The sequence below is a fragment of the Dromiciops gliroides genome, chromosome 1 (assembly GCF_019393635.1).
Source record: "Dromiciops gliroides isolate mDroGli1 chromosome 1, mDroGli1.pri, whole genome shotgun sequence".
In the NCBI taxonomy this organism is placed as follows: domain Eukaryota; kingdom Metazoa; phylum Chordata; class Mammalia; order Microbiotheria; family Microbiotheriidae; genus Dromiciops; species Dromiciops gliroides.
Genome location: NC_057861.1, coordinates 464,006,293 through 464,018,020, shown reverse-complemented (window position 1 = coordinate 464,018,020; position 11,728 = coordinate 464,006,293). Strand labels below are relative to the sequence as shown.

General features: G+C 35.4%; 1 pseudogene; it reads right to left on the bottom strand.

Annotated features, from left to right (window-relative positions):
- Positions 1-5,831: 5,831 nt before the first annotated feature.
- LOC122727278 lies at positions 5,832-6,188 on the bottom strand (annotated as a pseudogene).
- Positions 6,189-11,728: the final 5,540 nt, after the last annotated feature.

Below are 11,728 nucleotides of genomic sequence, written 5' to 3'. Positions count from 1 at the left end.
TATCTAGATGATATCATTATTAATATCCCTGTTCTATTGGATACTGGATCTTCCTTGAATTTTTGTGACAATACTCCCTCCTGGCAGTTAGGTCTTGAAATCAAGAAAACTCATCTTCCTAAGTTAAAATCCAGCATCAGAAATTTACTATGTGGCCTTGTGCAATTCACTTAATCCCATTTGTCTCATTTTCCTCATGTGTAAAATGAACTGGAAAAAAATGGCAAATCACTCAAGTACCTCTGGCATGAAAATGACAAATGGAGTCATAAAAAGTTGGATACAACTGAAAAATGACCAAACCACACACTCTTTCCTGTTTCTCCTTTTATCTGTCTGAGTACTCCTCAACCTCCTTTGCTGGCTCATCATAAATATCACACTTCTCCTTGTGGGTGACCTATTCAAACTTCATATCCTCTCACTTGGTAATCTACTCAGTTCTCATGGATTTACATGTCATGTCTATGTAGAAGACTCATCAGTCTATCCACTGTCCTTCCCCTGAACTTCAGTTCACATGCCTATTGAATATTTCCATTGGTATCCTAGAAACTGAACTCTACATCTTTCTTCCTAAATACGTCTTCTACATGTCCTTGTTTTTGTTTAGTTTTTTAAATAACCTTCTAATCTCCTATGTTTATAACCTCAGCATTATCCTCAACTCATCACTCTCTCACACAGTTGATAAATATTGATGTTTCCTCTTCCACAGTATCTTTTTTATCCCACCATTTCCTTCTTTTCACACAACTACCATCTTAGCACTTGCCCTACAACCTATCATCCAGGTTATTTCAGCCATCACCAAATTTATATCACCTTCTCGAGTCTCTCTTTCCTCTGTCTTCCACTGCTGCCTAAGTTATTTTTCTTTAAGCACATATTTAACCATGTTATAGTGGCTTCCTATTGTTCCTGAGATAAAATATAACCTTTTCTGCTTAACTCTAGTAGTCCTACAAAATCTAGTTCCATTGTATATAAGTATAGCCTAATTGTACATAATACCCTATCCAACACTGTGCATTCAAGTCAAAGTGAACTTATATTTCTCACTCATGACATTCCATTTCATGTTTCTCTGTCATTCCAGTGGCATTCAAATAGACTCCTTGCTCACTTTTATATCAAAGATACCCTTTCTCCCTTTAAGATGATGCTCATACACCACTTTTTCAATAAAACCATCCCTGTTTACTGAAGGTGCTAATTTTTGGCCATTTTTTATATTCTGTAGTAAAGAGGAAGTAGAATATATGATGATTTCCATTTCCAATTGCGTTGTAGTTAATTAGGTTGTATTTCTTTTATTTATTCACTTAATAATTATTTGTTCATACTTATTTCTATTTTTCCTCTTCTTTGTGAGAAGGGATTCTCTTCTAGGCCATCACTGCAAAGTGAAGCATTAGGATATAAGATGGCCATATGAATATATGAATGGTGACCCCTATATCCAAGTACTTTGAAAATCACTTAAAAACAATAAAAATGAAACTAATTTAAATAAAAATGTGACAGCTCTACTATCAGTGTATCTACAAAATATGGGCCAGGTCTATTCCTTCTCTTTTTTATGTTACCATATCAATTTTCCATAAAAGTAGACAAAACTTTCTATGAAAATGATTGGCTAAGGGCAGCTAGATGGCACAGTGAATAAAGTACCTACCCTGTATTCAGGAGGACCTGAGTTAAAATCCAGCTGCAGACACTTGGCACTTACTAGTTATGTGACTCTGGGCAAGTCACTTAACCCCCATTGCCCCACCAAAAAAAAAATTGAAAATGATTTACTTTCATTACCCAAAGATAGCTTCCTGGTCACCCAAGGAGATAAACAAGTCCTACACATATTCATTCTGGGAAACTCTCTGACTGGATTTCTGAAGACTAGTTGTACCACCATATCCTTCATCATATTCTTCCTGATGACAAGACACATTTTCATGTGAAAATCAGGGACTAAGTCCAATGAAACAAAGTGCCATCATATCTTTGATGCGTGTTTCGCTGTATCAGTGCAAAGCAAACCTCCTTTTGTTAACTCTTCAAAGACTTGAGAATTCCTCATTTCATCTCAACATACCCTACCTGCTGCAAAAATATGACAGTAAAAAAAGAACATTTTATACGTAGATATGTAGGTATGTATATATGTGTATATGTATATATGTATACATATGTATATATATGTATATATGTATACATATGTATATATATACATACACACAATATGCATATAATATAATTTAGTTGTGTAATCTATTGCTTGAACACAGAGAGAAAACAACAAAATACCATATTATGAATACTAGAACTATTCATTCTCTATTCTGTGACCCAGCAAGATGGGAGGATATTTGCCTATGGAGAAAATTTCACTCAAATATTTAAAAACATAAAATTGTCTATTAAGAGAAGTTAAAAAGAAAAAACAGAAAAAGTAATACATGTAAGAGATATACTTTTAAAAATGAACCTGAGGGGGCAGATAGGTGGCGCAGTGGATAAAGCACTGGCCCTGGATTCAGGAGTACCTGAGTTCAAATCTGGCCTCAGACACTTGATACTTACTAGCTGTGTGACCCTGGGCAAGTCACTTAACCTCAGTTGCCTCACTTAAAAAAAAAGAAAGAAAAAAATGAACCTGAAATTTGGGAAGATAATTCATTTAATAATCACTGAGCACCCAGGAAAGTATGAGGAAGAAAAATCCCTGAACATTATTTTGTAAATCTTGCAACTATTACCATTCCTAGTCAAGAATTCATTGGGGGGGGGGGGATGTCCAGAGTTTCTGAAACTACCTCAAATTAGACAAAACTCACAGGTCAAGATACACACACACACACACACACACATACACACACACACACACACACACACGCACAATCTTCTATACCCAGTAGTGTGAACACAAACTTCAGAGTTTATAGTTCAACAGAAAAATAATTCAGCATACAAGAAAAGAACTGGAATCAGAACCACATGAGATCATAAAATATAAGAAAAGGAAGAACAGAATGATGATTACCATGCCAAAAAGCACCCCCCCCAAGCAACAAATCTGCATCTATCCCCAAATTGTGTAAAACTGATCCTAACCCTGAGGAGAGGACAGAAGAATTGACTTTTAATTACATTAATGATTTTGAATAGCCCTATTCATTTCTAGTTGCTGATCAAATTCTTATAATCTGAAGACAGAATGAAGAATATTGACTCTTTAGAAGTCCAACATTTTTAAAAAGTTAGTGTAGGGGCGGCTAGGTGGCACAGTGGATAAAGCACTGGTCCTGGATTCAGGAGGACCTGAGTTCAAATCCGGCCTCAGACACTTAACACTTACTAGCTGTGTGACCCTGGTCAAATCACTTAACCCCAATTGCCTCACTAAAAAAAAAAAAAAAAAAACAAACAAAAACAAACAAACAAACAAAAAATTTAGTGTAAAAATGACAAAAATATTTTACAAGGATAAATCAAATCATTGAATTGAACATTGTATGGGGCAAAAATTCTAGCTAGTCTGTCTAAAATATCTAATGAGTGGTTGCCAATAAATTATAAGCTTTAGCAAGAGTTAGACTTTTAAACATTTATTAAGGAGAATAAGAATTTGGTGAAAGAGAGAGAGAAAGACCTAGATTCATCTATCTATCTTGGGGAACTACGGTTCTGCTCCACTGTCCACGAGAGTCTGGGCAAAAAAGCGAGCCAGAGTGTCAGCCTCACCCCCTTTTCCTCCCACAACAAACATCACTTTCTGATGCCAAAGAAAAGCCACATGGCCTTGCCCTCAGAGGCCTTCTCCTCATGGTGGAGCTTTCCTACAGTAAGTCTCCAGCAGGTGGTGACATTCCAATTATTAGAGTCCCCCCTTTGTTTCTTCAAGAAACAGGGTGTTTCCTTGATGAAACAGTCAAAAATAACAGAATATAATCCCCTATGCTAACTAAAAATATGTTTAATAACAATATAGAAAAGGGAGAGAGGAAAGTTTTGGCCAGAGGGTCGGTCCCTCATGAACTGGAACTTTGACATTGACCTGAAAAGGGATGGCTTCTGAAGAGAGTACATGTTACAGATGGTATATATAATAACAGAAGGAAAAAAAAGAGAAACAACAAAACAAAGCTGTTCATTTAAAGTCTCTTCTTGTCTTTACTTAGATGTCCTATTGGTGTAGTCATGGAATAGAAGTCTTTTCAGGGGTTGATGTGTGGATGCTGGTAATCAGCCAGGAAAATTTCCTACAAAAGTGAGCTTAACATAACTTTAAAATAGCTTTGTCAATAATCAAATCAAACAATGAAAGTTCTCAAGAACATGTCTAATTAAGAATCTTAGTTGTTATACATGAAACATATAATAAAACAAAATTCGAAACATTCTTTAAAACTTAACATTACTATAGTCTCCCCTTGTGTAGGGAAAATTGAGAAGATCATTGCTAGAATATTACTTTAAAAAATAATTTTTATCTTTCTTTCATCACTTTTTGCATCACCTGCCTAATTATCCTTATGCCATTATGAGAAAATTTAAAATCTAATATAATTGGTAACAGATGTCAAGGCCAAATTCAACACTGTATTTTTCGTGACACCTGAGATAATTATGGGGGTTACCATAAAAGAACAGAGAAATGATGGGATATGAGCATTCCACACTTGAGTAATATGTACTGCCCATGCAGTATGCCAGGCTTAAAATAGGTAGATGGAATATATGTCCATGCCACTGAACATATTGGAGGAAACTGAATCAGACTTAATCAGATGCATGGAATTGAGATGTCCATGGCATCAGGCATATAGGAGGGGGCATAGAAGCCAGGTGTAGAAATGAGATGGGTGGGAAGAATACTTCCAGCCATCTGTACAGTATTGTGGGGAAGAAGAGAATAAAATATTAAACCAAGAGAATCCAACCTCAACATTTGCCAAAAGCCGTTCCCTCGGCCATACCTTGACTTCATGCATGTCTCCTCTCATGTGATAGTTCAGTGTCTGCTCTTGTATGTATTCCTCTTGTGATTGGATGGCATCTTGGCCAACTGGCATCTGATAACTCATAATGAAGGCCATTAATGTCTTAATGATAAATTCCCATAATCCAAGTCTCATATGAATTTAAAAATTGAGCATAACATGATCACAAAAATGTGAATGTACCTCGATTCAGAATATAATATACAATTATGCAATAATTTCAAATAATACCATTTTTAAAAATTTCACATCTTTATTCTTGTCTTCCTTTTGTTACTAGTATAGAACTCAGGCATTCACACAGTAGTTATTATTTCTAAATCAAAGTCAAGTGAAAGGTAAATCAATTATAATGTGTTTCAGCTGTTTTTAAATGATATTTTGCAAGCCAATATAACTGTCTCTTGATGAATTATTTCATTAAAGTCTGCCAAATTCCAGAAATAATCATATCCATGTTTACAGATATTCCTTTAAGTTTTAGAGAAGGCAAACTATTTTCCTATTCCTAATTATGCCTGTGTTACAAACTTGTGACTACTGGCAGCCTTACATGGAAAAGACATGAAATTCAATGCACTAACAAAATATGAAAAAAAGACGAATTTGAGGTAGAAGTTGAACAATGCAGTCCATAACTTCTCTACAGGATTTATCATTCCCATTTACCATCACACCTTTTTAGTTTATTTGTACATGACAGCCTTAAGTTGCCTAATATTATTTATACAAAATCATATATAAAAAACATGACCAAAAAGAGGAAACAGGCAAGCTTTTGACATGTTACAAGAGAATGTAATTTGTTTTACTTGAGGGCTGCCAACATTAATAGTCGCCATAAGGTGGCCGTTGATTATGACCATATTGTCCATACTGATGATGGCAGTAAGGTTCTTGTCTGTGCTGCTGATAGTTATTACCCCAGGGTCTTCCATGCCATTGATTAGATCTGTTTTCACTTGGCCAACCCTGCCTGCCATCCCTTCCTCGAAAGTGTCTGTTATCTTGCAACCGATTGCCTCTGTTTCTTTGATTACCACTAGATCAACTGTTCCACTCTTCAACAATTGGAGGGGAATCTGCAGGGTGTTTCAGGTATTCTTGATACTCTGTATCCTCTTCTGTGAATCTACTGGTAAACATCTCTTCAAAATTTGGAACAGCACCAGGAGTATCAGTCATTCTAGAAATCTTTCCTAAAACTCAGTGGCTTAGGCTGCTATACAATTTAGTGGCAGTTTTTTGTTTGGAGAAATGTAAGTCTGGGAGTCCAAGATCCCAGCTTGCTATCACAGTTTTTCTGATTTTTTTTTCTGGAATGTAGAGGAAGGGGGAGTGACGGGTGCCCATCCCCTCAAGCTAGCCCTCAAATGGGCCGGGATGGTGGCACCTCTGCAGGTAGCCCCGATCAGCCCATCCACCCACTGCCCGGCTCAGCCCCAAATAATACCATTTTTAATGAAGTATACACTTACTTTTGTGAAAAATCAGAATGTATACAAATACAAATTAAAACACAACACAATCTTATTTATTTATTTATTTATTTTTATTTGTAATAATGTATTTTAATTTTTTCCCATTACATGTAAAGATAGATCTCAACTTTTGTTTATACAAGCTTTCCAATTGCAGATTTTTCTCCCTCCCTCCCCGCCCTCCCCCCTCCGCTAGACAGCAAATAATCTGATATATATATATATATATATATATATATATATATCTATATATATATATATATATATATATATATATATATATACACACACATAGTAAGATGTAACGATTGGAATAACGCCACCTGCTGGATACTAACTGTAGAAGAGTTCTGCCCATGAAGCGAAGGTCTTTGAGGGCAAGACCAGGAGTCTTTTCTTCAGGAGTCAGGAAGTGACGCGGACTAGTGGGAGGAGGAAGGAAGAGACTGGCGCTCAGTCTCGCGCTCTTTCCTGAGGACGCTGGCGGAGAAGGGAGCTAGAAATGTGCTCTCCCTTTAATAGATAGGAATCTAGGCCTTTCTCTCTCTCTTTACCAAATTCTTATTCTCCTTAATAAATGCTTAAAAGTCTAACTCTTGCTAAAGCTTGTAATTGATTGGCGACCACTCATTAGATATTTTAGACAGACTAGCAAGAATTTTAGCCCTTAACAAAGATTAAACATATTTCTGCATTAGTCATGTTATAGGAGAAAAATCAGAGCAATGACCAAAAAACCTCAAAATAGAAAAACAATAGCACCAAAGGCAAAAGAAATAGTATGGTTCATTCAGCATCTATACTCCACAGTTCTTTTTTTTCCCCTGGATTTGGAGATGCTCTTCTATCATGAGTTCCCTGGAACTCTTCTGTACCACTGCATTGGTGAGAAGAATATAGTCAATCACAGTAGATCAACACACAATGTTGATGATACTGTGTACAATGTTCTTCTGGTTCTACTCATCTCACTCATCATCAGCCCACGCAAGACCCTCCAGGTTTCTCCTCCTGCTCATCATTTCTTACAGCACAATAGTATTCCAGTGTATTCATATACCACAACTTGTCCAGCCATTCCCCAATTGATGGGCATCCCCTCAACTTCCAATTCCTTGTCACCACATAAAGAGCAGCTATATTTTTGTACATGTGTGTCCTTTTCCCTTTTCCATGATCTCTTTGGGAGAAAGATCCAAAAGTGGTATGGCTGGGTCAAAGGGTATGCAGAGTTTTATAGCCCTTTGGACATAATTCCAAATTGCTCTCCAGAATGGCTGGATCAGTTCACAGCTCCACCAACAATGCATTAGTGTTCCAATTTTTCGACAGCTTTTTCAACATTTATTGTTTTCCTTTCTTGTCATTTTAGCCAATCTGATAGGTGTCAGGTGGTACCTCAGAGTTGTTTTAATTAGCATTTCTCTAATCAATAGTGATTTAGAGCATTTTTTTATATGGCAATAGATAGCTTTGACTTCTTCAGAAAATTGCCTATTCATATCTTTTGACCATTTCTCAATTGGGGAATGCTTTGGATTCTTACAAATTTTATTTAGTTCCTGATATATTTTAGAAATGAGTCCTTTATCAGAAATGCTGGCTGTAAAAAATGTTTCCCGGTTTTCTTCCCTTCCTTCTAATTTTGGCTTCATTGCTTCTGTTTGTACAAAATTTTTAAATTTAATGGAATCAAAGTCTTCCATCTTGCATTTCATAATATCTCTTTCTTTCTCTCATTTAGGCATAAATAATTTTCCTCTCCATAGAACTGAGAGTTAAACCCTGTTTTCTTCTCCTTATTTATATATGGTATCACCCTTTATGTCTAAATCTTGAACCTATTTTGACCTTATTTTCATATAAGATGTAAGATGTTGGTCTATGCCTAATTTCTGCCATACTATCTTCCAGTTTTCCCAGCAGTTTTTGTCAAATACTGAATTCCTATCCCAGAAGCTGGAGTTTTGGGGTTTATCAAACAGTAGATTATTATAGTCATTTACTACTGTGTCTCCTGTCCCTATTCCATTGATACACCACTTTTTTTTTAGTTTTGAAGACTGCCACTTTATAGCATAGCTTCAGATTTGGTGGGGCTAGCCCACCTTCTAGTGCATTTTTTTTATTAGTTCCCTTGATATATTTTGACTTTTTGTTTTTCCATATGAATTTTATTATTTTTTTCTAATTCCATAAAATAATTTTTAGGTAGTCTTATTGGTAGGGCACTGATAGGTAAACTAATTTAGGTAGAATTGTCATTTTTATTATATTACCTTGGCCTATCCGTGAGCAATTTATATTTTTCAATTATGTAGATCTGGTTTTATTTGTGTGAAAAGTGTTTTGTAATTCTGTTCATAGAGTTCCTGGGTTGGTCTTGGAAGGTTAGACTCCGAAGTATTTTATATTGTTTACCATTTTAAATGATATTTATCCTTCTATTTCTTGCTGCTGAGCTTTGTCATGTATAGAAATACTGATGATTTATGTGGGTTTATTTTATATCCTCCAACTTTGCTAAAGTTTTAAATTGTTTCAAACAGTATTTTACTTGATTATTTAGGATTCTCTAAGTATACCATCATATCATCTGCAAGCAGTTAAAGTTTTATTTCGCCCTTGCCTATTCTAATTCCTTAATTCCTTTTTCTTATATTATTGCTATAGGTAACATTTCTAGTACAATATTAAATAATAAAAGTGATAATGGACATCCTTTTTTCACCCGTGATCTTACTGGGAATGCCTCTAACTTATACCTGTTACATGTAATGTTTGCTGATGATTTTAGGTAGACACTGCTTATTACTTTAAGGAAAGCTGCACCTATACCTGTGCTCTGTAGTTTTTAGTTTGTTTGTTTTTGCAGGGCAATGGGGATTAAGTGACTTGCCCAGGGTCATGCACCTAGTAAGTGTCAAGTGGGCAAGGTCAGATTTGAACTCAGGTCCTCCTTAATCCAGGGCTGGTGCTTTATCCACTGTGCCACATAGCTGCCTGCTCTCTAGTGTTTGTTTTTGTTTTTGTTTTTGTGGGGTTTTTTTGGGTTGGTTTTTTTGTTGTTGTTAGGGAATTGGGGTTAAGTGACTTGCCCAGGGTCACACAGCTAGTAAGTGTTAAGTGTCTGAGGCCAGATTTGAACTCAGGTTCTCCTGAATCCAGGCCTGGTGCTCGATCCACTGTGCGACCTAGCTGCCCCTTTCTCTAGTATATTTAATAGAAATGATCATTTTATTTTGTCAAATGCTTTCTCTGCATCTGTTGAGATAATCATATGATTTTAGTTAGTTTTGTTATTGATGTGGTTGATTATATTAACAGTTTTTTTTTTTTAATATTGAACCATCCTTGCATTCCTGGTATAAATCCCACCTGGTCATAGTGTATTATCCTGGTAGTCATTTGCTGCAATCTCCTTGTTAACATTTTATTTAAGATTTTTGCATCAATATTCATTAAGGAAATTGGTCTATAATTTTCTTTCTCTGTTTTCACTCTGCCTGGATTTGGTATCACCACATATTTGTGTCACAAAATGAATTTGGTAGAACTTCTTCACCAATTTTTCCAAATAGTTTATATAGTATTGGAATTAATTGTTGTTTAAATGTTTGGTAGAATTCACTTGTATAACCATCTGGTCCTGGAGATTTTTTCTTAGGGAGTTCATTGATGACTTGTTCAATTCCTTTTCTAAAATAGGCCTATTTAAGGATTTTATGTCTCTTCAGTTTACCTGGGTAGTTTGTACTTTTGGTAAATATTCATCCTTTCATTTAGATTGTCAAATGTATTGGCATGCAGTTGGGCAAAAAGCTTCCTAATTACTCCGTGAATGTCCACTTCATTGGTGGTTGAAGTCATGCTTTTCATTTTTCATACTGACAAATTGGTTTTCTTCTTTCTTTTTTTAATCAAAATAAACAAAGGATTATCTATTTTATCTGTTATTTTTCCATAAAACCAGCTCTTAGTTTTATTGATTATTGCTATAGTTTTCTTGCATTAATTTCTCCTTTGATTTTCAAGATTTTTAATTCAGTATTTAGTGGGGGATTTTTAATTTGTTCTTTTTCTATCTTTTTTTTTAGTTTCATGCCCAATTCACTGATCTCTTCTTTCTCTTTTTTATTCATGTAAGCATTTAGAGACTTAAAATTTCTCCTAATCCCTGATTAGGCTGCATCTCATAGTTTTTGGTATGTTGTCTTTTTATTGCCATCCTCTTGGATGAATTTAAATTTATTTATTGTTTCTATGATTTGTTTTTTGACCTACTCATTGTTTTGGATGAGATACGTTTAGTTTCCAGTTAATTTTCCAGTCTATCTTTCTATGGCTCTTTCTACATGTAATTTTATTGCATCATGATCTGAGAAGGATGCATTTACTATTTCTCTGCCTTTCTACATTTGACTTATGAGTCTGTGTGCCCTATTACATGGTCAATTTTTGAGTATGTGCCATATACTGCTGAGAAGAAGGTATATTCCTTTCTATTCCTATTCACTTTTCTCCAGATATCTATCATATCTGACATTTCTAATATTCTATTCACTTCTTTAATTTCTTTCTTATTTATTTTATGGTTAGATCTATCTATTTCTGAGAGGGGAAGGTTCAGATCCCCCCACTAGTATAATTTTATTGTCTATTCCTCTTGTAACTCATTTAAGTTCTCCCCTAGAATCTTGGGTGCCATACACTTGGTGCATATGTGTTTAGTATTAATATTGTTTTATTTTCTCTCAAAGCTTTTAGCAAGATGTAGTTTCCTTCCTTATGTCTTTTAATTAGATCTATTTTTGCTTTTGCTTTGTCTGAGAAAAGAATTGCTACCCCTGCTTTTTTTCCCTCAGCTGAGCATAATATATAGTCTGCTCCAACCTTTTATCTTTACTCTTTGTGTATCCCTCTGCTTCAAATGTTTTTCTTGTAAACAACATATTGTAGGATTCTGATTTTAATCCACTCTTCTATATGCTTCAGTTTTTTGGGAGAGTTCATCCCATTCACACTCACAGTTAAGATTATTAACTTTTTATTTCCCTCCCTCTTCTTTCCCCTTTTGTTTGTACTCTTTTCCCCCTTCTTTTACCCTATTCCTCTTGACCAGTGTTTTGCTTCTGAGCACTACCTCCCTCAATCTCACCTCCTTTTGATCATATGCCCTTATTTTTCTTGCCCCTTTTACCCCACTTCTGCCCTCCCATCTATCAACGCCACCCTTTTCCCATT